General features: G+C 36.5%; 1 pseudogene; it reads right to left on the bottom strand.

The window, feature by feature from the left end:
- Positions 1–16,453: 16,453 nt before the first annotated feature.
- On the bottom strand, positions 16,454–24,503 carry LOC116888131 (annotated as a pseudogene).
- Positions 24,504–27,793: the final 3,290 nt, after the last annotated feature.

Genomic DNA, 27,793 nt, shown 5'->3' with positions numbered 1-27,793 from the left:
CCATCCCTGACCTCAAGCAGTATTACAGAGCAACTGTGATAAAACCTGCATGATATTGTACAGAGACAGGCAGAAATATCAGTAGAATAGACCTGAAGACCCAGAAATGAGCCCACACACCTATGGTCACTTGATCTTTGACAAAGGAACTAAAATCATCCATTGGAAAAAAGATAGCATTTTCAACAAATGGTACTAGTTGAACTGGAGGTCAGCATATAGAAGAATGCTAATTGATCCATTCTTATTGCTTTATTGTACAAAGCTAAAGTCCAAGTAGATTAAAGACCTGCACATTGAACCAGATACACTCAAACTAATAGAAGAAAAAGTGGGGAAGAGTCTCGAGCACATGGGCACTGGGGAAATTTTCCTGAACAAAATACCAATGGCTTATGCTCTTCTAAGATCAAGAATTGACAAATGGGACCTCATAAAACTGCAAAGCTTCTCTAAGGCAAAGGACACTATAATTAGGACAAGTAGCAACCAAGAGATTGGGAGAAGATGTTTACCAACCCTATATCTTATATAGGAATAATATTCAAAATATACAAAGAACTCAAGAAGTTAGACTCGAGAGGGCAAAATAACCCTATTAAAAATGGGGTAGAGAGCTAAACAAAGACTTCTCAGCTGAGGAATATCGAATGTCTGAGAAGTACCTAAAGAAATGTTCAACATCCTTAGTCATCAGGGAAATGCAAATCAAAACAACCCTGAGATTCCACCTAACACCAGTCAGAATGTCTAACATAAAATACTCAGATAACAACAGATGCTGGCAAGGATGTGGAGAAAGAGGAATACTCCTCCATTGTTGGTAGGATTGAAAACTGGCACAACCACTTTGGAAATCAGTTTGGAGGTTCCTCAGGAAACTGAACATTGCACTATCATAGGATCCAGATATACCCCTCCTGGGTATATACCCAAGTGATGCTCCAACATACAACAAAGACACATGCTCCACTATGTTCATAGCAGCCTTATGTATAATAGCCAGAAGTTGGAAAGAACCCAGATGCCCTTCAACAGAGGAATGGATACAGAATATGTTGTACATCTATACAATGGAGGACTACTCAGCAATCAAAAACAGTGACTTCATGAAATACACAGGCAAATGAATTTTACTAGAATATATGCTGAGTGAGGTAACCCAATCACAGAAAAACACGTATTGTATGTCCTCACTGATAAGTGGATATTACCTCAAAAGCTTGAATTATCCAAGATACAATCCATAGAACAAATGAAGCTCAAGAAGAAGGATGACCAAAGTGAGGATGCTTCACTCCTTCTTAAAAAGAGGAACAAAAATATTCCTAGGTGATATGGAGGCAAAGTTTGGAGCAGAACCTGAAGGAATGGCCATTCAGAGAGAGTCTGCCCCACATTTAGTTCATATATATATATATATATATATATATATATATATATATATATATGCCAAAACTTGATACGATTGATGAAGGTAAGAACTGCATGCTGACAGGAACCAAATATAGATGTCTTCTGAGAGACACAGCCAGATCATGTCAAATACAGAGGCAAATTTCTAGCAGCAAACCGAACTGAGAACAACAGGACCCCTGTTGGAGGAATTAGAGAAAGGATTGAAAGATCTTAAGGTTCTTGCAACCCCATAAAAAAATTCCAACCAACCAGAGAGCCTAGGGACTAAACCACTACTGAATGGCTGTACATGGACTAACCCATGGCTTCAGCTGCATTTGTAGCAGAGGATGGCCTTGTATGCACCAATAGAAGGAGAAGCCCCTGTTCCTGCCAAGGTTGGTCTCCCAGTGTAGGGAAATGTCGGGTCGGGGGCAGGAATGGGGGATGGATGTGGAGAGAACATCCTTTTAAAAGAAGGGGAGGGTGATGGGATATGGGACTTATGTCCGGGAAACAGGGAAAGTGAATAACGTTTGAAATGTCAATAAAAAAATTCCAATAAAAGAAAAATGGGGTAAACAGAGATTTCATAAAAGATGAATCTTGAATAGCTGAGAAGCACTTAAAGAAGTGTTCAAATCCTTAGTGATCAGGAAAATGCAAATAAATAATACCCTGTAATTCCATTTTATGCCTATCAGAGTGGCTAAGATTAAAATCTCAGGTGACAGTACATGTTGGGGAGGACGTGGAGAAAAAGGAGCACTCCACCATTGCTGGTGGGATTGCAAACTGGTATATCTACTATAAAAAATCAATTTGCAGTTTCCTCAGAAAATTGGAGATAGTACTACCCAACTCTACTACCCCTGGGCATATATCCAAAGATGCCCTACTATTCTAAAAGGGCACATGTTCCACCATAAGATGGAAACAACCCAGATGTCCCACAACAGAAGAACGGTTGCAGAAAATGTAGTTCATTTCGACAGTGGAATACAGCTCAGCTATTAAGAATGAGGACATCCTAAGTTTTGCAGGCAAATTGGTGAAACTGGAAATTATTATCCTGAGTGTGGTAACTCAGATCTAAAAGGACTTGCATGGTATGTACTCACCAATAAGTGGATATTAGACAAAAATGTATAGAATACCCAGGATACAATCCACAGAACTCAAAAAGGCTAACAAGCCAAAGAGCCCAAGTGAGGTCGCCTCAATCCCACTTCGAAGGGAGAAGAAAGCAATCACAGGGGTGGGAAAGGGGACAGGAATGGGAAGAGAAAAACCTGATCATGTATTGATTGGGGGGGGGGAGGACTAAAGCCAGCAGAAAGAATGGAAGCAGGCAACCTTGGTAGCTAAGAAGTGAGGGCACCCTCTAGAACGTACCAGAGAATTGGGAGGTGAGAGACTCTCAGCACTCAAAGGGAGGGACCTTAGAGGAAATGGCTTAGAGGGGCAAGAGGGAACTTGTAGAGTCCACTTCCAGTAGAAAGATAGGGCATCAAGTGAGGGATGAGGTTGCCATTCTACAGTCAAAACTGCTGCCCCATAATTGTTCCTGTGTGAAAGAACTGAAGGGACAAAAATGGAGAGGTGCCTGAGGAAAAGAAAATCCAGCAACAAACGCAAATTGAGATCTAGCTCATGGGGTCGCCCCAAGCCTGACACTATTACTGAGGCTATAGTGTGCTCACAAAAAGGGGTCTATCATGACTGCCCTCTGAAAGACCCAACAAGCAGCTAAAAGAGTCAGATGCAGATATTTACACCAAAAAATGGATAAAAGATGCTGACCCCTGTGATTGAATTATTGAGTAGCTGAGGAGGAGGGTGACCCTATAGGAGGATCTGCAGTCTCAACTAACCTAGACCTCCAAGATTTCTCAGACACTGGACCACCAACCAGGCAGCATATACCAATGGATATGAAGTCCCCAACACATATACAGCAGTGGACTGCAGTGTTTGGACTCAATCAGAAAAGATGTACCTAACCCTCAAGAGATTGGAGGCCCCAAGGAGTGGGGAGGTCTGGTGGGGCTTGGAGGGTAGCAGTGTAGGGGCATCCTTATGGAGATGGGGTGAGGAGGTATGGGATATGTAACCTGCAGAGGGTGGACCAGGAGGGTGATAACATCTGGACTGCAAAAAAGATTAAATATAAGAAATAAAGAAACTAGGATGAAAATAAATTAAACAAACAAGTAAGAGATCTGAAACTTAGCAAAACCAAACAACTCATCCAGTTTCTGGTTATTATTTAGTTCTACAACTCTTGTCCTTTTTTACAGTAGCATTTCTTTATATTGTTACCAACTACTTGTCTTAGCTCATTTGGGATACCATAATAAAAGACCATATATTATGTAGTTCATATGCAACAGAAGTTTACTTCTTACAATTCTGAAGGCTACGAAGAGTAAGACTTAGGTATTATGGTGTTCAATGTCTGGTAAAGCTCTACTTACTAATTGACACACGGTTTCCTTACATGGTGTAAAGAACAGAACACTTCTCAAGACTGTCTTTAATAAAGCCACTAGTTCTGTTTATGAGTTCAGATCTTACGACCTAATCAAATCCCCTAAAGTTCCACTTCTTCATACTACAATATATATATACATATATATGTATATGTATATGTATATGTATATGTATATGTATATGTATATGTATATATATAATATTTTTTATAGTAGCATCTCTTTATATTGTTACCAACTACTTGTTACCATATACATATGGTAGTATTAAAAATTCAGATCATAGTATTGATGACTAGGTAGTGAGAGTGATATATTACAAAGACTGAGAAGGAAGAAATAGGTATCAGATAAATTTGGGGAAATAGGAAATTTCTGAAAGATGAGAGAAGGCTAAATCATATAAGGCTTTGTTGGAGAGCTATATAGTTGTATTTCTTAAAATGTATAATTTAATGTAACATTTTGAGAAATTGATGTTTTACTTGAGAAGGAACAGCCTGATTATATTAATTTTTTTTGAAAAATTTTCCCTGGGAAAGCAGGGAAACATGTAGCTAAAAATTAAAAAAGAAAGGTTATTTTAAATGGCACACCATAGTTTATTTCATTCCTGAGGAATAAACCAGTGTTTGGAGAATGAACTAACAATAGTCAATATACTGAAATTGCAAAGAAGAAACATCCTAGAATTTATTAATGATGTAAAAATTAGATTCAAAAACAGTTTGTAACAAAATTAGGTGGCATATGCATGGTAGACAGCATGAAATAATTAACCTCTAGGTTCTTGAGTCCATATATATTATCTTAGATAAATTTAATTGAATGATATTGTCATTTCTTCATGTACAAAATATGCTGAAATACAGAGCCTACTTCATATTTTTTTTTAAAAATGGATTAATGGACTAAACTTCATAAAACATTAAAACCTATGTCTGTTATGTTATAGTGAGTTCTATAAAATGCTGAGAAAACTACCAGGTTTCTGTGTTGAGTAACTACCAAAGGTCCTTTCATTTATTGGATCCTAGATTGTGTCTTCTTAAAGAGTTGCGCATTAAGCAGATTACATGGTAAAAGAGAAATTTTATAGTAGTCAACAATTTTAGAAGTTTAGTAGTAAGGTATCCATGTCTGCTGAGATGGTAGCTAGTCATAGTGGGAATGTAAGAGACAGGGCCATGGACAGGAGGTACAAAGAAGAGATGAGAGGAGTGAAAATAGGTAAGAGCACCACATTCTTCTTCAAGGACATATGTCAAGTAGATCAATAACCTGGGCCCAATCACTCAAAGGCTCACAATCCCTCTGCAGAAGGAATACAGAAAAGATTACACAAAATAACTCAATACATATACTACATATGTCCATTTTAACTGCCATCATTCTTAGAGGAGCCATTTAATTCCCCAGTATAAATGATGCCAGTTGAGTTTAATCAGTATCTGATATTTCCTTAAATGTTATAGGACATGTGTCATGGGTCCTACAAACCATGGCATCTTATTTTTATATCTAAAATATTCTGATTGCTTAAACATGACTAACCAGAGGTCAATTGTTATAGACACAGTGGAAGTGATACAAATTCTTTGAGTCACAGCTTATAAAAGTGTATTTAATGTTAACTATAACAAACTTTTTCACTACATGGGAAGAGTGTTCCTGAAATGCTCTTGATGCACAGAGGAAAATTATGCTCCAGCTGTAACACTAACTGGAATTGTCTACCTTTAGGCGTCCCAATTATATAAGCCAATTATTTTTTCTTAAACTAGCTTGAATTATATTATTGTTTTTTAAAGCACAGAGTCCTGATTAGTATAATATATTTGAGGTGAATGTTCAAGAGGATTCCTTAAAAGATTTTCTAAGTTTAATTAAGAAGCATAAATTTTCATATGACACACATCTATGACATACAGGAAAGAAAAACACATCATAATAGGACAATCATTCAAAATATGCTCTCAGAAAACTTAGTTTAATTTCTTAATAGGCAAGAGCTGTCGAGGCAGAAAAAATAAAGTTAATGGAAAATGGAATTTAGCAGCAATTTATGGAGATATTCTTATATTAGGGGTTGTTGAAAAAAATAAAGGCAAGACTTATGCACAATTACATTGAGTTAAAGAGTAAGAGTTACTTAAGATTTGATTGATCCTGTTAGTGGTTTACTGGAACTAAAATGAAGATAATGTCGATAATGATTGAGGCTTTGCTACTATATGGCATCTATACTACACACTACAGAAAAGAGCTAAATCATATTTGAGAATATCCAAAATATCTCCCAGCGTTAGATGAAAAAGTTATTGTTCATCTTAAAGTCTATTTCTAAAAGGTCATTAAGGGAAAGAAAAACAAGTAAGAGTTGGTAACACATGACCCTAAAAAGATAATAGGACTGCTTGTGCACTTATGGTCCACTTGCAGACTTGCTGCATTTCTAGTGCTTAAGAACTCTATTAATTCACTAAGAAGAAAAGAACAATCTTCAGGAAAACTTTAGAAAAAAATCAATCTGACAGCAGATCAGATGAGTAAGACGAGTAAGAAAGGAAAAGTTTCAGGCCATGTAACATTAAGGATATGAAATTATTACTGCATTGTTGGAGTTTTTCTTTCTAACTTGGGTTTAAACAGGACCAAGAGTAAGATCACTATAAGTTCTTTATTTCCCATAACTCATATGTCTGTAAGAACTCTTCCCCCAGGGAGGTATAAACAAATGTGTATTCTTGTCTTATTTGCTTATAATGAGACAGTAAAGTCTGATTAGACCAAAGTCCAATTTAGGGAAGCATTGAGTTATTTGTCTTACTTATGGAGCGTAGGTAATGGACTATTTATAGGATTGGGAGACCAATGCTGTGCTGAATCACTGAAAAGTCTCAAACCAGGATAGATGACAAAATTCCCACAGCTACATTGTCTCCCTTTCTGTTAAACTTCCTTCTTCTATATATGCTAACATCCCCCAAGAGCCTGAGCCAACTAGAACAAAATTTGAAACAACTGGCTAGACAATGTGGAAAGGAGCCACTGAAATATCAGCATAGAATCTAATAAGCTTCCTGTCCTATGAGGGAACGCAATAGTAATCAGACCTGCTCAGGATGAATCATTTGTAAGTAGTCACATTTTCTCAGTTGAAGATGATGGCGACTACAATTTAAGGTTATAACCCACTCGATCACTATCCACATGCACTTGATAAAAATGTCTCCAAACACCCAGAAAATCAAACTAAATAAGGATAGCATGTTATTTCTTGAAAATCAAACTAAATAAGAAAATCAAACTAAATAAGGATATCCTGTTATTTCTTGATTATCATTGTTGCAGCATTTTTTGCATTCACGCTGACCATTTGCTTCCATGTTTCCAATTCAAAGGAGGCACTCCTACCTAAAGCTAGTATCTTCATTTGTTACCCATCAACTCTCATTTGCTCAAGATATTTACTAAATTTGATTTTCTCTTTCATTGCACTATGAAGTCCTTTCTATCACCATTTAAATAAGCCCAACTTACCATATCTTAACAAAGAAAAATCCTTAATCCTCTTGATATGCTAACTGATACCTGTATTTCATTCTTTGGTTACAACCAAACTTTGGAGAAAATATTGACAATCATTATCATTATATCTTACTGTGAACATATTGCCCATCTAAACATATTAGGTTTCTTTACATTCTTGCTGTTGCCTAGACAGCCTAATCCTCATATTGTTGACAAACCTATGTTTCTAAAAATACGTTCATTTTTTAGTTTTTCTTACCCTTCACATCAGGAAATTTCCTCCTCTTTAAGTTCCTGATGTTTCTCAGGATTCTGTACTACATACTGATTTTCTTTCTCCCTTTTCCACTTTTCCATACATTTTCAGATAATGAGAAATCTTGCCCACTCACATGATTCTGGTTGTCATGGATATGCTAGAGACTCCAAATTCTATTTTTTTTTCTTAGTCTTCTTTCCCTACATTCAACTGCATATATTCTGTTTCCTAAAAGCCATCACTATGTGGATTATAGAACAGGCATTTAAATCATAACATACCCAGAACATTTGCTTTCCTTAATGGTACCATTATAAGAGCTGAATATAAATTAAAACAGTATCCCATCTATAACACTTTCAAGTATAAAGCATTATTTTCCTGCAATTTGTATCGAGATTGTATAATAATTAAAGTGTTCTTTACCAAATATTTAAAATTAGTTGGATATATGTGTTACGTATGGGTGTTCAAGCCTTGTGTATGCTACATAAGCTCAGCACCACTGAGCTATACCCTATACAGTTCTAAATCCTTAAAATAAAATAGTTACCATAAACTTGCTTTCCTGACAAATTATCAGTTAAGTAAGTATTCTCTTTATTTACTCAAAGGTATGATCATTGCCAATTCCATAATACTGTCAATGCCAAATTTGCCATAATATTTCACTAATCGATAAGACACATAAGAAAGGCTAGGTGTTTTTAAATAATATATACCACTAAAGACATCGAAAACACTCACTACAAGGTTCAATTCATGTATCACCACTACTATCATAGCACATATTTGGCTTTTACACTTATAATCCATTATCTCTAGCATTTCACAAATGGATTTAATCCACTCTATTCTCACAGCCACCATCCTTGTCAAAACCAACATTTTTTAATGCAGAACCACTGCAAAAGTATCCCAATTGTTCATCTCCTGTCGTCCTAAAGTCAAACCTCTACAAAGCAACCAGAGTAAATCATAATATTTCCCTACTTTTAGACCTTTTTATTGAGTATAATTATTATTATACTCAGAATACTATCCCCAACTATTTTTTACAATACTCAGCATATCTATACCATATCTTCATCTCTTCTCATTGCTTTCCCTTCCATAAATGCACAGTGTAAAAGAGTCAAGTTTCTATGCCTATGGACCCCCACAACAATGTAGGGGAATGTCAGGGCAGGGAGGCAGGAAAGGAGGGTGGATGGGGAGGGAGACCACCCTTGTAGAAGAAGGGGGTTGGGGAATGGGATAGAAAGCTTATGGACAGGAAAGAGAAACAGGGAAATGGAATAACACTTGAAATGTAAATTTTAAAATTCAATAAAAATGTAAAAAAAAAGAAAGAAAGAAAGTATGACCAAAGTGCTCCCTTGGGAGCATTCACATAATTTTGAAAAGAAGTGGTAACAGTACACAGACATTACTTAAAGTGTTGATATATATAAAAAAAGGTAGAATGGGTACATTGTTCCCAGCTTCTCAGTTATAAAACTGGACAAATAGATAACAGTAGAAGTAGTATTTACTTGGCTCGTAATAGAGTGGTCACTTACTGCCTGTTATATGGGCTTATGAAAATACTGAAATGTGCTATTCTCACATATCCCTTTTATTTAACTGTATCTCCTTTTAGAAAAGCATGTATTCTGACATTCATAATGTTTCCGTTGTTCTACAGAAATATCAGAGAAACTGGAAGACTATTTTAACTAAAATTGTATATAAAAACGAGGACTTTCTTCCCTTCAAAGGTTTTCTATTCTAGTTCAGTCTTTCCAAGTCAAGAAAAATAATACTTTTAAAGTTTAAGAATTGTCTAACACTGCATATCTTCAATATATTATGATATTCTCTAGGAAACATACTCAGGATTTGCATATAGTTTTACATATGGCCCACACAATATCTAACATGAAGAAAACCCTCGATGTATTTGCATTGAATAAACAAGGGTTCTCCAGCAATCCTTCCAGATCAAATGGCTATTACCACAAAAGGAATAGATAAATCCTGCTACTTTGTCTATTTAGTTAATATATTTTCACTATCATTGATTTTGTCCTTAGCAAATGATAACAGAATTTGTATTTGATATAGGAATTCACTGAATTCTTACTATTTTTCTCTCCTATGTTTGAATATATTTAATAATACTCACAAGTGTTTACTCTAACACCCACTTCTCCATTTTTTTCAGTTTTAGTTGGAAAGCTGTTACTCAGATAGAAGCTATATTCCATAAATTCTCTGCTCTTGAACATGTCTACCTTACTAGATTCTGTGCAATACAATCAGAATGTCTCAATGAGTAGCTCTTCAGTTCCCCTTAACAAAAGATGTTTTCCATAGACTGGTTTTGAATATTCTGTGGAACATAAAATTAGTTATCTTGTATTTGGATAAGCACATTTTTATAACAGTGTAGCCTATTTCCTAATCAGTGAAGTACATCACTTCAGCTGATGAGAAATATTTCAAAGTCAAAAAGTGTCATCTTATCTGGGAACTAATTAAACTTGGAAGCCTTTATTTTGAATAGGCTTTGAGATATACGAGGATTGCCACCCAACTATTTAGTTTTTCAGAAAATGTATAGTCAGAGATCGAGAGTCTGCTAAACAGAATCTAAGAGGTGCACTCTATTAGGTGATTAGCTCCCTAGCTTTGTGAAGTGTTTTAAGTAGCTTTCCTAAAAAAGTACTTGCTAAATTCCTTCTCACATGGGACTCAAGCTCCATAAGAATCAAATTAATGCTTTATTCCGGTTAAAACATGTTTAGGGTAGAAGAATTATAGAGTAGACTCCTTATGCTACACTTAGGAAACTCATAGTCAAACAGCATTATTGACTATAGAATTTCTTGGGAAATTTAATGGACTTTAATATTTCACGAGCTTAGTAATTTTCACCAGTCTAACAAGATGTCATATGACAGTAGTTCTCAACCTTCCTAATGCTATAACTCTTTCATACAGTTTTTCATATTGTGGTGACCCTGCCCCCAACCATATAATTATGTTCACTGGTACATCATAACTGTAATTTTACTATTGTCATGAAATGTTTATAAATGTCTGTGTTTCATATGGTCCTAGCCAGTCCCTGGGATAGAATTCTTTGACCCCCAAAAGAAGTCATGACCCACAGGTTGAGAACCACTGCCCTATGAGGATAGATTTGGGGTAAAAGACAGTATCAGATACTCTTGTATTTAAAATATAACACACTCGCCATAAATTAATATTTCATTTCTAATTACATTATGGACTTAAGCTACTTGCCAAGTACTTAGGGATATTTTTAATCTTGTAATCTTTGACTTAAAGAATTCTAGGTTTAAATCTAGACTCCTAAACTATGTGTGTGCTTCAGGCAAGCCTGTTAGCAAGGAAAGTTTCTGAATATCATTAGAATTTACTATATGGCTGCTACTCTTTTTCACCTTACAAAATGTGCGGAAATCTAGTTCTGTCATTAAACACCCTCCTTTTGGTAATTCTGTGAACTAAAACAACAGAGGTTTACTTTAAATAAAGTTTCTTGGCATTGAAAACAATCACTCTGTCTTGCTTTGTTATAAAGAAATAAAAGGAAAAGCTTCTTGCTACACTTTTCCATACCATCAAATTTACCTCAAATTGCTATTGCTTCAAAATCATAAACTCCAATGAAGCAAGCTAGCCAGAATTTGATAATACAATAAAGCTGCCTTTGGGGAATTATGAAAGGAGGCTAAAGATAGGAAAAAATACCAAGCCTAGTCATTGAAGCAAGCAAAGATCTTAGATACTTGTGATTTTCATCCTACTTAATAAACTTTAAACAAAGCTATGACTATTGGTTGTCGTTTATATTAAGCAGCCCAGAGAATTACATGTTCCAATTATATGCCTCAGAGCAGAGTGATTGCTATGAATCTGTGCTCTTAGGCAGTATTGATCAGCAACGCTTTGCAAAAACACAAGACAATAAAAAACGATCTGTCAATGAGGCAGTTCACATGAGGCCAGAAAAGAATTGCAGTCATGTCAGTTCCTTGGAGTCAGTGATATGCTCTTACTTCTTCTCTGACTCTCATAGCCACATTTTTTTATTCCTTTTTTATTAGATATTTTTTATTTACATTTCAAATATTATCTCCTTTCCCAGTTTCCCATCCATAAACCCTCTATCCCCTCCTCTCTCCCCCTGCTTCTGCGAGGGTGTTCCACCACCCACCCCTTCCCGAGATGGCTAAGCCATTAAAAGCTAGGCTCACAACCATAGCCACAGAATATACATGGTCTAATCAGGGTTCCGACTGCATATGTAGCAGAGAATAGCCTTGTTGGGGCACCAGTGGAAGGGGAAGCTCTTGATCCTGCCAAGGTTGGACCCCTAGTGCAGTGGAATGTTGGAGGAGGGGTGATAAGGGGGTAGATGTGGGGAACACCCGTATGGGGGATGGGGGCTTATGGACAGGAGACCGGATAGGGAATAACATTTGAAATATAAATAAAGAAATATATCTAATAAAAAATAAAATAAAAAATTATAAAAAAATTTAAATACGTTTTCAAAACAATTGAGATTAAGCTGTCACTGAACATTGAGTATATATATATTTCATTACATTGTAAGTAATGAAACAAACAAATAGGCAATGTAGTAAAATCCATGCTTCACCACTGAGAGTCTTGTAGCATTGAGAGAATAGGAGAACCATAGGGCAACTGCTCACCAAACCTACTGAATTGTGTTCTTCTTGCCTAGTCTCTCTACATGGGAAACTTCATCAGATGTAACCTAATGAATGATTAATGTCTTACTTTCAGAAAATATCTGTATTTCTTGGCAGTTAATTGCAGAAGCACAGTATTTGGTGTATAGATAATGAGTTCTCTCATAAACTACTGTAAAGATTCCTGTTATCTGAAAAAATTCAAAATTATCATATAGGCACAGAGTAAGTATTCAGTATCAGAAAAATAGAAAATGGTCCCCAAGGTTTGTCTCTTTTACTTAATATTCCTTAAATGATATTACATAAAATAATATAATTTCTTTTCAAAAATCTTTCCTTAGATACTTTGAAAAATGTTTAACAATAAACTGTGTGTGTGTGTGTGTGTGTGTGTGTGTGTGTAGAATCTGCTCAGATTTGGTATACTTACTTGACTGTATAAACATAAAATAGCTCTTACTAAATTTAAAAATACTGTGAACTACCAAGGTTTCAAATCTCCATGTAGACTTTCAGATGAACAGAGTGAAAAACAGAACACTAACAATGAACTATTTTGGGTACCCTTAAATTTTTAAATTGTGTCATTCTGACCAACTTCTCTTTTTGTGCAGTTTTGATGTTTCAAAGTAAAAAAGGTACAATTCAAAATCCCCATCATTTTATTTAAGTTTCAAGCACGAACAGGCACTCCTAGAAACAAAGGATGTAGTTTACATTATATTATAGAGGTTTGCCAACAAAACCAAGCCATTTTCCCTGACAGATGAGCCAAATTATTACAAAAAGCAGAAACAGAAAACAGCTTGGTCTCGTGATCATGCTGCTAGGGCCTCTGAGAATTCATTCATCTTAAGAAAGCTTTCTTTCCTTAGTGTCTTTCATCCACACTCTGGCTCTTAGGATTGTTTTATCGACAGGCTATCATTGGACATACAGTCACATTTAAGGATAGATCCCATGCCCAGCTGTAGTTTGCCAAAATGAAATTAAATTTTGAAGGGATTTTGTTTTATGTTTTGCCTGTTTTTTTTAACCTTACAGATATTTTGCTTATATATTATGGTTACCAAGTTTGATTGTGTGTATTAATGTGTGTGTCCTGGTTTCTGCATGCATTCCTATGGATTTTTTTCTCCTTTTCTGTTGGTAGTTTGCTCTTTTTTCTGGTTTGTTTTTATCTTATTTTATTATTATTTTTGTATTCTAATGATAGAGAAATAAAATGTGTGGTTTGGGAGGGTGATGAAATGAAGAGGATCTGGAAAGAGTTGAAAGACGGGAATACATAAACAGAATATATTGTTTGAAAAGCTATTTGCAATAAAAATAACTATAATTTTGTCAATAAACCTAGTCACATGCTAAATAAAAGTCATAATATTCTATATAAATACTGTGTGGTTTTATAGCTATGATGCATATATAAATCAGAATACACAAACCCCCTCGTTTTTTATTACTTATAAAGATGGAAATACTGGCAAGTGAGGAAAAAGAGATATTAAGAAAATGAAGAACATAGATTAGGCTTACAGATAGGTGATTTAATTTTGTTTTTAAATTTTAATTGAAAATTGGTTCTTCTTTCATACAATACATCTTGACCCAAGTTTCCCCTCCCTCCATTCCAGTCAGATTTTCCTACCTATCCTCTTCCCAAGATCTACCTCCCATCTGTTTCCTCTTCTGAAAAAGAGGCAGCCACCAAAAGAAAACAACCAAACAGAACAAAACAAGATATAAGATGACAAGACAAACACCCTCATATTGAAGATGGACAAGGCAACACAGTAGGAGGAAAGATGTGTTGAATTTATAGTGAAATGGCAGAAACAAAGACTGCTTGTAAATGGTGGTTACATGTTTATAAATCATAACACTGGGGTTAGAATCCTAGTTACTAATATATCTCCTTTTTCTCATAACATATGAAATTTCCTCAAACTTTCTGTCTTATCTGGTACAATGGAAATAATAGAAGTATCTACTTCTTATATCTCTACAGTGATTCAGGAGTTAAAATACACTGAACAATGCTTTCTACTTCTCAATAAATAATTTATTGTTATTGGCATTTATTTGATTATTTTTATTTATATTATGGAAGTACAGCTGCTAGATTATTTTAAAAAGCAGCTCTGAAGAGGCAGAAGTCAGCAAAAAAAGAGGCTTTATCTGACCTTAGATGGGACCATGTTTATTCATGGTGAGGAAAATAGGATATTGTCTCTTATAAGGGCAGATGAGACTTCTGTGGTCCACAGAGGAAGCTGGGAAATGTAATTCTCAACAGGAAATTATCAACAACCATAAATTATGTACCAGAAAATGATGATGGTACTCTACTACAGAAATTTCACAAGCATGATCTAAGAATCCAAAACTTCAAAATGTTATAACCTGATACCATAAGACTTGGTTACCTAACATTCTGACAATGACTACCCTAGTTTCATGTTCCCTAATTTCATTAGCAAGTATTGCCTAGCTACAAGTTCTGGGTACAGTGAATCACACTGTCCTATCAGAATTTGGTACTGGTTGATTTCGACTATCTTCCTTTGCATGGTATGAATTAAATGTCATGATGCTATACAAAAAGAAATTCACCGTACCAGGTAAAGGATTTCTCCCAAATGGAGAATGTTCATTCATGACATGAACATTGCCCTACACTGAAAACAATGTTCTACTTGGTGTCAATTACTTAATAAACTATTCCTTTTATTTTGGTCTAAATGGCAAATTTATCCATATTCTGGTAATCCTCTTCCTGCTCCTGTAGCAGCTGCCTACCCAGGCCATTAAAATATTTAGAAGCAAATGTCATCAGGTATTTATATGTGCAGGGACAAATTGAGCACAATATTTGAACTTGTGAGTAGAACTTTTATATGACACTGCTGACTTTTAAGAGTATGAATTTAAAATGGTGGAAAGTAACTAGACGAAGTGCACTTTAGCTAAGGATTAAGAGGTATAGGAAATACTAGGTTGTGAAACTAAAGAAACAACCTGCAAAATGCTTATAGTTGTAAAAAGGAAGGAAACTGGTCAAAGCACAGAAAGGGTGTCAGGATGATGATAAGAAGGAAAACGTGGGAGAAATCATCACCTGGTTGTCACTATTTCAGAGTGATCCATCTGTTCTCTGAGCTTAGGTACCACATATTTCCTCTTCTACTTTTCTCACCTATACTATGGTCCTAATGACTTAGCAGTTTTTGAAACTCAATTATTTTTCTAACTCCTTCTGATTCTGGGCTCCTCTATCTTCCTTCTTTGTTCTCCTAATAGGCGTCTCCCCATTCCACCCCCAACAGTACAAGGAGGGAGTATGTAATTTTCACAGAGGGCACAATTGTCCTCAAAGAGAGAACAAACAAAGGTTCTAATTTCTTCTGCATCTGGACTCAGCATGCTCTTTTTGATGACCTACTCTCAGAAGAAAAATTTCCACTGTGGCTTCTAATTTTGTGACTGAGATTCTTCTCAAGGTTACAATCTGGTTGCAGGTGCAAAAAAATGAATGTGAGGGAAAATATTCTAAATGGAATCTATGGCTCATCAAGCTGCATTTGCCTTTTCTTACTTCTTTAAATACTGGCTTTCCTTTATAGCAGAAAATAGTATGACCATAACGCATCTGCAATCATGACAAGGCCAAAGCTGGCTGACAGTTAAAGGATGATTTCATTAGACCAGTATACTTTAGTGGGATCTTTCTTGGTTCAGAGTATGGTCTTCAACTCTGTATGTTACAAAACTATGGTTCATAGAAGTCCAAATGACAGGAAACTGGGTCCTAAATGGAGATCTGACTGTATTTTAACAGTATGTATATATTTGTGTTGACTTCATTTCTTTGTCAAGGCACTTTGCATATCAAATATATAAGGTTTGATGAGTATAAAACAAGAAAATCACACAGCGCTTTATTTGGAGGATGACAGAAATGAATGAACTACCTTTCTCCATAATATAATGATAAAAGAGAGAATGTTTATCCATACTTACTAAGGACTTGAACTGCATTACTCTGGAGTATCAGGCACACTGTAGTAGGATCTTTCTTGGTTCAAAGTATAGTCTTCAACTCTGTATGTTACTTCACTCTGTGAGTGAAGTACAATGTGTTAAGACTGTATACTTTAATCCAGATGACACTCTAGCACTGTGTATGGAATTCTCTTTTACTGACAATGTGTGTCTTTGCATTCTATATTATTACAATTAGGTTTGGGTAGTATGATGCAGTTTTACTTTTGTATATTTTTAAACCATTATATTTGATGTGATGTACTAATAACACACATTAATGATTTCTCAAAGTTTTATACAAAAAGGAAAAAGAAAACAATTCAAGAGAAGAATGAAGGCTCTTGGCCGGTGAGATAGCTCAGCGAGTGAAAGTGTTTACAGTCAAACTGAATGACCTGAGTTCAATTCATGGTACCCGTACGGTAGAAAGAACACACTGACTCTGCCCTCCACCTCTGTGCTGTGCCTGAGAAGCAACAAATGAACATGTACACAGAGAGAAAAGGAGAAAACAAGTAACTGTACTCAGTGACTCTCTTTCAGCAGGACTGGACTAAAGTCCAGAAATTTATATTTTGCATAGCACACAAATTGTTCTATAGTAAGTAGACCTAGATCAAAACATTGTATTAACAATGCAGATCATTTTTATATTTATTTTCATTTATGATATGCTTTTCTAAAGTATTCTATAAAATGAAGTTATGCTGCTTAAACTTTCTTTATGTAACTAATTTCACCCATGCTATAGAGATTTCTGGCGCCTTTAATAACTGATGTAGAATGCTTTGTAAATAGTGAGTCTATCCCTAAATTCTGTAGTCTCTTTGTCTGGGGGCTACAGTGACACTTAGAACAACATGTCAAAGTAAAAATGTTATTGTTTTTTTAGACAGAAGTTAGAAATTCAGCGTGAATCTTTTCATTCCTTGCCTGAGAATTTTATTTAGACTAATTCTATTCTAGTGACTGCCAAATGCTCGCAGCATGGCTGATTTCCAGTCAGTCCTCTTCTTAGACTAAAATATCTTATTTTTGATAATTTTCCCTGCATGATTGCTTCTACTTGATAGGTTAAATCTGGCATACTTGTCTGCTTATATCCTTAACCTCCCCAGAGAGGTTACAGTTTGGAATCTCAATAATGTTCACAATGATTTCTCCTTTATCATCACTTCAAATATAATTAACATGTCATTTAATTTCTTTTCAAAGTTATTAGTGGAGATTAGCCAAATGCAGGCATAACATCAACCTTTTGAAACAAGGAATAATGTCTTCTAACAGAGTCCATGTTTCAGTTGTATTGGCTCTATTTTAGAGCTTTCATAAACACAGGTCTATGACTAATAACATATTTATAGAAAATGTGCCATAAAGTCAACACTGTATACTTAGGGAACATAGAAATCATAATCAAATTTCAAATCCAACCAAATGGCTGCCACAAAAATGTTATTAACATTCATGTTGGCATCACATGGTTTCTTCAACTGGACCTGAAATTCTCATAATTTAGGGATAGTTGAACTTTACCCTCATGGTAACGTAGTAGTTGTCTTCTCTTGGTTCTGAAGACAGAAAAGCTCTATTCCTAATTGATTTATAGAGACATGTTTTCTCCAGTATACTTGGCATTAAGTTCTCCTTGTTAGACATGCCTAGAACCTACCCAAAACACAAAGTCTAGGTGGTGAGTTATGTTTCTCCATGAATAAGACTTATAAGATTTGAATTGTCACTTTTTGCATGAAATTTTCCTGCAGATATGTAAACAAACATGTCCTATATCACACCTTTCATATGTCAGTTCCTTGGTTCTGTTTGTCCTTCAACTTTCTTCCAGTCCTTGACATTTGTTAGGACATCAGCCAGTGATAACCAAGTATTATTAGTGGCTTTTACACTATTTTATCAGAGATTGATTTCTGTCCTAGTCAAGTTCCACAGTCTTTATTTCAAGGGAGAGCGAGTAGTGACATTATTCAGATTCCACAGTATTCAAACTGAACCCATTTTCTTCCACGTCTCCCAGCTTGGTAAACCAGACTATAAATAGGCATTCTTTCCTTGTTTACAAATTTCTCCTAACTAAAGCACTTCAAGTTATGTGTATTCCTTGATTATCATAACTTCTTGTATTAGGCCATTATTAAGTCCCTGTCTGCATGCTGAATCATTCATTTTGCCTTCTGCAGTATTGAAAACCCAGTCTCAGTAATATATTCCATCACCTTTACCTTGCTCTCTTACTCCTCATTGTCTGACTCTACACCCAGGTTCTAAGTTGTTGATCCCACGAGGGCCTATTTAACACAGCTATGATTTGTACTTTTTTCTATTTCTGCCCCATACATAATTCAGCTGTAGTTCATTATCTTTTCAATTTATTTTATCCTAGAAATAAGAGGCTGATGCAAATGATAAACATCCTATTCCTATTATAATTCCTTCTTTAAACAAACAATCTTTCCTCAGTTTCCTTGTCTGACTCTGTAGCATAACAGCAAACACACTCACAGTGTGCTCTCTTCCTATTTATGTGATTGCAGTGCATTTTCTATCCTTTAAACCATTCTTAGGGTACTTTGATACTCACACTGCAGACTCCATTTAACATACAAACATGTTACTCTATCCCATATTGAATAAGTGGAACATGACAGTTTCTCCAATGGACACTGCACCTCCAGCTGGCTTGCCTTAAGTTATACACCTCACAACTCACAGGAAGATTCATGCAAATACCATCATAGCAAGAAGTGACACCATCACACACAACATGAAGGGGCAATATGTTGGGTTGCTCCATCTTCAAAGTCTTCAGTCACCCTTGCATACTTTACTACTAAGAGTCATGCAATTTTTTTCTCCCAGATTTGTTTCTGTGGTGTTCCTGGTGAGTCTGCAAGTGGTACCTGGAGCTTAAGTGGGGAAATAGGACTAAATTCTCATTAATCCATAGGACAACTGCAATAGATGATAGTATGTTTCCACCAAATTTAACTTGACACTCCAGGTTATTGGAATTATTTACACAACATGGGTTAGGGTTTACTTAAAAGAGCACAGGTGACTCCAAAGCAGACACACCACACTTACTTCAGCATTGATGACAGCTTCCCTGTAGCTGAAAAAGATGGAGTCTCCCTAACATTTAACCTTTCATACTCTATAGAGCATACCATTTCTTAATACTGCACACAGAGAGGACAAAACCTCACAGAGCTGGCACGTAGGTGCAGGAACCAGTGGTTGGACTCTTGAGCTAGGGCTTTCTGACCCTCCACACAGCTGCTTCTAATGAAGTATAATGATTCTTATGCATTTTGTAACAGTATTATTTATACATTGCTACATCTTCTGAGTACTCGAATTTTATTATGACAGTGAATAAGGCATCCTTCACTTTAACTATGCTCTAAGAACTAGAGGAAAACATTTGAAATGAAGCCCAGATGCAAAGGCTGCAGTAAATGTTGAATCTTCTCAATATTTCTTACCTGACTTATACAGACACCCTGTTAATGATGTTGAAAGGAATAATTGGAAAGAAGAAATTATGTAGAGATGGGGGACTCGACTTAGGTCAGTAATGTCAGGGAGAGGCTTCCTGAAAAGGAGGTATTTCAAATAACCTCTGAGGTTGAAAGAGACAGGAAAGGGAAAAGAATCTCAGACAGAATTTCAGGCTAATTAAAGCCTACCCAACAACTTCCTTGAACATCTAATAGGCATATCATATTCTAAATTATCCCTAAACAGAACATTTGGTTCATCACTTCCTACACCATCGCCAGCTAAAATTATCTTTGCCAGTCTTCAATCATAAACATCCTTTCATTTAAAAACTTGGGTTTTTCCCCTTTATTTTAGGGATAATCTGTGTTATACAATCATTATAATAGTACATAAATTGAATATCTTTTTCCTGGTATTGTCATCATTCAACTTTTATTACAGTCATTTAATTTTTCTTGATCAGAACTTAATTCTAGACAACTAATGGACCATTTTGCTTTAGGACTTAAAGTTTCTTTATTAAATTCAAAAGCACCTCAAGTTTCTTCTTCAAAGGTATTTCTGTTTATTTATATTTTATTTCTATTTGGTTTTATTTTATTTTGCTTCTACATATATAAAATTTGTACTAAAGTGAAATTTACTTAGATGCAGGATATAAAATGTGCCCCTGAAGCTTCCATTTTTTTAAAGAATTTGGTACATATCAGAATGCTATGCATTAGGGGTTGGGGATTTAGCTCAGTGGTAGAGCGCTTGCCTAGCAAGCACAAGGCCCTAGGTTCAGTCCCCAGCTCTGGAAAAAAAAAGAAAAGAAAAGAAGAAGAATACTATGCATTATAACAGAAATATTACTACTCTTTATACAAATGATGAAAGCACTAATCAAAATGCCTGGCTCCGAATTCCATGTTTAATCATTGTTTGTTGTGATGCTATATCTCACAAAATATGAATTCTCTTCTTAAAGATGGTACCGCCCCTGAAGTTTCTGTTCTTTTTCATTTCTTGACTAATATTCAATCTTAATGTCTGTTTAACACTATCATAAGCTTCATAGTTTGGTAAATTTCCCACGTTCTTCTGCTTTGCTGAAATTTGTACTCATTTTTCAGCTTTCCCATCATAATTAAGCCATTTGCCAGTTAAAGAAGACACTGCATTAGAGTTTGAATTGAAATTGTATTTCTGTATTACTTGATTTAATCTATTGAAATAATGTTCTCTGTGGTATGTGTAAACATTTACAATTATTTAAATCTTATACATTTCCAACTCAGCTACTATAATAGGTTATTACTTACAGACTACACCTATTTGTTCTACAAAAAGCTTTGTTGCTCTTATGAATAGTATATAACCTTGTGTGTGAATGTCTATAATCCATTTAACATTTTGTTTTGTTCTCAAAGTGCTAGTACTTTATAATCTGATTTTACTTAAATCTCTCTTTTTCTCTTTTGGATAGCATTATCACTTTATTTTAAAGCTATTTTCAGTGAAAATGTTTCACAAAACATAATTTGTAAGCAAAGTCATCTATCTTCTAGTAATAATCTGTAAGCAAGAATTTTAGTATGATTTTCTAAATTTTTAATTTATTCTCTCATGTATTATATCCCAACCACAGATTCCCCTCATTCATTTCCTGCCAGATAAGAAAATTAAAGGTATAAATAGATAGATAGATAGATAGATAGATAGATAGATAGATAGATAGATGATAGATAAAGATGATAGATGGTGCTCTTTCTGTTTCTATTTTGTGGAATAGTTTGAAGAGTATTGGTATTAGGTCTTTTTTGAAGGTCTGATAGAATTCTGCACTAAATCCATCTGGTCCTGGACCCTCGTTTTGGTTGGGAGACTTTTAATGTCTGCTTCTATTTCTTTAGGGGTTTTGTGAACTTCTTGTCCATATCCTCTGTTCCATGTACCACTTCTAGGAACAAATCAATAATTTCAAGCCCGAAATCTACCTCATTCTTTATGTAAGCCTTTTGGACCACCAAAAACAGGCAGAACTAAATGTTCTCTCTCATCAAAATCTCTAGGCCCTCAAGGCTTCTCTGGGGGAAAGCCAAAGTGGTCTCTTTGATGAATGTGGTCTCAGACATGGCTCTCAAGATTCTCTCTCATGTCCACTGAAGGTCTTTCAAAATGATCTCTACCATCTAACAAAACTACACAGAGCTCACATGAAGGTCTCTAACTGAGACCTTCCAAGGCCTTCTTTGGGATCTACAGGTTACCCAACCACATCCCTAACATCCAGTGTAGAAGGTCTATTAAGGAGAGCAGTATCCCAATTTCCTTCCTGCTAAATATTGTCATTCCCTAGTGGTGTTCTTTTTTCATGCTTATTTATTTATTATATATAAGTACACTGTAGCTGTCTTCAGGCACACCAGAAGAGAGCAACAGATCTCATTAGAGATGGTTGTGAGCCACTATGTGGTTGCTGGGATTTGAACTCGGGACCCCTGGAAGAGCACTCAATGCTCTTAACCACTAAGCCATCTCTCCAACACATTTTTTAAAGAATTATTTATTTTATTTATATGAGTACACTGTACCATCTTCAGACACACCAGAAGAGGACACTGGATCCCATTACAGATGGTTATGAGCTACCATGTGGTTGCTGGGAATTGAACTCAAGACCTCTGGAAGAGCAACCAGTGCTCCTAACTCCTGAGTCATCCATCCCTCCCCTCCCCCAAGTGGTATTCTTTTATCTGGGCTGGAAACTTTGTCTGTATTTAGTCTTCCAGGAGCCAGAAAAGATCTTTCTGGATGACTGAAAAGATCTCCTAGAGGAAAAGGTCCACAAGGTGGTGGATGAAGAGCTGTATCAAGTACTAATGGGGGAGGGATAGCCGTTTTGGTGGAATTCCAGCCTGTAGTAAAGGGAATCTTGGCCCAGGAGCCTGTGCTATGAGTCCTGGAGAAATGTCTAACATTGGCATCCTTTGAACAGGGATAGTTAAGGGGGGTAAGGTTTGAGGTCCAATTGGTGGCGGTGTTCCCAAAAGTCCAAGAGTATTTGTACCATTGAGTGACTGTAGTCATACAAGTCCAGAGATGATAGGCAAGATTGGAGGCAGTACCCTGAGATATTCAGAGCCACTGGACACATTTGGTGGTTATATGCCCAAAATTCCAGAGTTACTTAGAATGTTTGGTGGCTGGGCTTCCATAATTGCAGCACTGTTAAAAACATAAGCTGGATGAACCCCCAGAATTTCAGAATTACTACATAGGTTTGGTCTCTGAATGAACAGGATCCCAAAGGTGTTTGAGGCTTCAGGCAGCTGTGCTCACATTGCAGCAGTACTTAGAATATCACTTGAAATCAATGCTCTGGTATTCTCACCAGAAGTAATCTGGTGCTCTGGAAGGAGAGGTACTTTTTTTCAGGCTCTGCTTCACGGGGAGGATTAAAAACATTTCCAGCTGGTGAGTTGAAAGAACAAGGCTGCCAGCAACAGAACCACCTGGTAAATAAAGGCTGCGAAATCCAATGTCTTTCAGTTTTTGGGGTCATGGACAATGGTGGTTGCACTAAAGATATTGCTATTGCACGTGGGATTGCAGGGGGGAGGTACCACAGGTTGGGGGACTGAATTTGGTATAAAAGCAGGAGGTGGTTGTGAAGGGTTAAAATTTTCTGTTAGAAAAGAAGGTGAAGGGATCTGACTGAATACAGGAACTGGAGACAAGCATCTACACAGGAAAGGCAGGTGGAATTAAGCTTACTGCATGATTACTGGTGCTACAGGAATCTGTGGGCACTGCCTAAACAAACAATTCTTAACAATGAAAGAACTTTTGGAAGAATCATCATCCCTGACCTCAAGCTATACTACAAAGCAATAGTGATAAACACTGTATGGTATTGGTAGAGACAGACATGTTGATCAATGGAATAGAATTGTAGACCAAGAAATAAAACCACACACTTACTGACACTTGATCTTTGACAAAGCCAAAAATATACAGTGGAAAAAAGAAAGCATCTTCAATAAATGGTGATAGTTTAACTGGCAGTCTATATGTAGAAAAATGAAAATAAATCCATATTTGTCACCCTGCACAAAGTTCAAGATCAAGTGGATCCAGCACCTCAATATAAAACCAGATACAATGAATCTAGTAGAAGAGATAGTGGGAAAAAACCTTGAACTCATGGGCACAGAAGGAAATTTCCTAAACAGAAAACCAATAGCCCAGGCTCTAAGATCAACTATAGACAAATTGAATCTCATAAAATTGAAAGGCTTCTGTAAGGAAAAGGACACTGTCATCAGGACAAAACAGCAACCAACAGCCTGGGAAAAGATCTTTACCAATCCTACATCCGATAGAGGACTAATATCCAATATGTACAAAGAACTCAAGGAGTTAGACTCCAGAGAACCAAATAACCCTATTAAAATTGGGTACAGAGTTAAACGAAGAATTCACAGCTGAGGAATCTCAAAATGCTGAGAAGTACCTCAAATAATGTTCAAAGCCCATAGTGATCAAGGAAATGAAAATAAAAATGACCCTGAAGTTCAACCTCATACCAGTCAGAATGGCTAAGATCAAAAACTCGGGTGACAACAGATGCTGGCAAGGATTTGGAGAAAGAGGAACACTCCTCCACCATTGTTGGTAGGATTGCAGACTGGTATAGCCACTCTGGAAATCAATGTGGAGATTCCTCAGAAAAATGGAAATAGATCTACCTGAAGATCCAGCTATACAACTCTTGGGCATATACCCAAAAGATGCTCCACCATGCCACAGGGGCACATGCTCTGCTAGAAGCTGGAAACAACCCAGATGTCCCACAACAGGAGAATGGATACAGAAAATGTGGTTCATTTACATAATGGAATCCTACTCAGCTATTAAGAATGAGGACATCATGTTTTCTCGGCAAATGGGTGGAACTAGGAAAATATTATCCTGAGTGAGGTAACATATACCCAAAAGGACATGCATGGTATGTATTCACTGATAAGTGGATATTAGCCGAAAAGTACAGAATACCCAGGATACAGTCCTCAAAACTCAAGAATACCAACAAGTTGAAGGGTCCAAGTGGAGATGTCTTAATCCCACTTGGGAAAGAGAAGAAAACAATCATGGAGGTGGGACGTGGGTGGGAAAGAGCCCAGAGACGGGGAAAGGGAACATGATCAGGTATTGTGTGCAGGAAACAGGAATGAAGCCCAAGGATCAGCAGAAAGAATGGAAACATGCCTGTCATTTCTTTAGGAAATAGGATATGGGGGGAACCCTCTTGAATGTACCATAGATCTGGGAGGTGAGAGTCTCTCAGGACTCAGAGGAACCTTAGATGAAATGCACTACAGTGGGCAGAAGGAACTTGTAGAGTCCACCTCCAGTAGAAAGACAGGGCATCAGGGGGAGGGATAGGATTGTAGTCCCACAGTCAAAAACTCTGACCCAGAATTGTTCCTGTGTGAAAGAACTGCAGGGACAAAAATGGAGAAGAGCCTGAGGAAAGTGAGGTCCAGTGACAGGCACAAATTGGGATCCAGCTCAAGGGGAGGCCCCAAAACCTGCCACTATTACTGAGGTTATGGTGTGCTTAGAAATAAGAGCCTAGCATGACTGCCCCCGTAAGGCTGAACAAGCAGCTGAATCAGATGCAGATTTTTACGCCCAACATATAGCTGGGACCCCTGTGGTAGAATTAGGGAAATAGCTGGAAGAAGCTGAGGAGGGTAACCCTATAGGAAGTCTCAACTAACCACGACCACTGAGATCTCTCAGACACTGAACCACGAACCAGGCAGCATACACCAGCAGATATGAAGACCCCAACAACCACACAGCAGAGGACTGCCGGGTCTGGGCTCAGTCAGAGAAAATGCATCTAGGCTGCAAGAGACCAGGGCATGAGGAGGTCTGGTGCAGTGGGGACATCCTCTTGGAGACTGGGGATGAAGTGGGTGGAGGAGGTAGTGTATAAGAAAGAGTCGGAAGGTATAAAACCCTTCGACCCTTCCTCATACCCTCTGACTCTTTCTCATTCCATACCCTCAAGGGATATAAAGACTGGAGTGTAAAAATAAGAATAAAGAATAGCAAAATATGACAGGTATATAAGAAGCCTATTACTAATTCTTAAATGTCTTTCTTCTTTGTATGGGATTGGACAAACTATAAATAACATTAAAGCTGTTTCTAATTGAAGATATGAAAGACTTTTCCATTAAAACTATATAGATTCAGCATTTGTACTCATTAATCCATGTGGCTAGTGTTCCCCTTAGATTTATTCCATATTAAATTATCTCAATAAATTATCTGACTAGAAAATAGTTATTTCACCTGTTCATTAGCAAAGTGATGCCAAGTGAATCACCCTACAACTTTTATTTGTGTAGTTTCTTCATTTTGAATGTATATGTGGTTTCTTTAGCCTTCTGAATTTAGTCATGATCAAAACCCGTCTTTTATCATTCCTTTAATTTACTAAAATACTTAGCAACTTGGGCTAGAGGGTATAGCTAGGCTTTAAGAGCATTTACTGCTCTTGGAGAGAACCCATTTTCAGTTTCCAACACCACATCGTGGCTCATAACTATATATTACTCCAGTTCTGGAGGAGTTTACACCTTCTTTAGACCTCCTCAGGCACCGGACATGCACAGAGTACACGTAAATACATGCACGCAAACACTCATTCACATAAAATGAAATAACCAAATGAAAAAATTATCAACTTATCCATACTTACTAATTATTTTTCTGCTTTAATTTATTAACATATTTTGACACTCTTTTTGTTATTACATTTCTCTCTTTCCCTTTCTTCCTGTAAACCCTCCCAGATACCCTTCTTCGCTCTCCTTCAAATTCATGGCCTTTTTTTGTTAATTGTTACTACATGCATTTATATCTACCTATATATCTACATACTTGCAGGCACATACATACCACACACAGGTTCTGACATAACACACACGTGCGCGCGCACACACACACACACACACACACACACACACACTCCTACATAAGTTACTCAGTTCATATAAGGTTACTTGTATGTATGTTTTCAGGGTAGAGGAAAACAAATTGGTGTGCTCTTCCTCTCTAGGGTGGACCACCTCTCCAGCTCGTAGATTTACTCAATTGCCTCTAGTTCTTCATGTAAGTTGAGAAATCGTGGGCTTTAACTTATACTTCCTTTTCAATGTTTTTTTTCTATTTTCTTATTTTCTTTATTGTTTAAATTTCCATTGTATATATTTTGATCATGTTACTTCCCCTCTTCAGTGTCCTCTCAGATAGCCCAAACTCCCTACCCACATTCTTCTGTTCTTTCTCTAAAACACAAAACATAACAAAAATTCCAAAAACGAGTGAAAAAGTGAAAAGAATACGAAGAACCATGGAATCTATTTTGTGTCAGTCAGCTTCTCTTGAGCATGAGGGCTCTCCTAATTTATTCACCGTCGCTCCTTTGGAGAAAACTGAGTTTTCTTTTGTAGAAGATATCAACTGCAAGTAGCTTCTTGGTTAGGGACAGGACCTCATGTCCATCCCTCCCTTTTAACACTGAACTATCTTCTGGCTTGAACCAGTACAGACCCTATGCATGTTGTCAGAATCTCTGTGAGTTCATATGTTGTTCTGTTGTGTCTGGAAAGACACTGCTCCTTGGAGTCATCCACATTCTCTTCCATATACATGGCTGGGTATTGAGGGGGAGAATTTTAATAACGACAATTTAAGGCTGAAAGTTCCAAGTATCTCATTTCCTGTGTATTGTCCAGTTGTTGTTCTCT

This window comes from Rattus rattus, chromosome X (assembly GCF_011064425.1).
Source record: "Rattus rattus isolate New Zealand chromosome X, Rrattus_CSIRO_v1, whole genome shotgun sequence".
Taxonomy (NCBI): Eukaryota; Metazoa; Chordata; class Mammalia; order Rodentia; family Muridae; genus Rattus; species Rattus rattus.
This window is presented reverse-complemented; position numbering and strand designations above follow the sequence as displayed.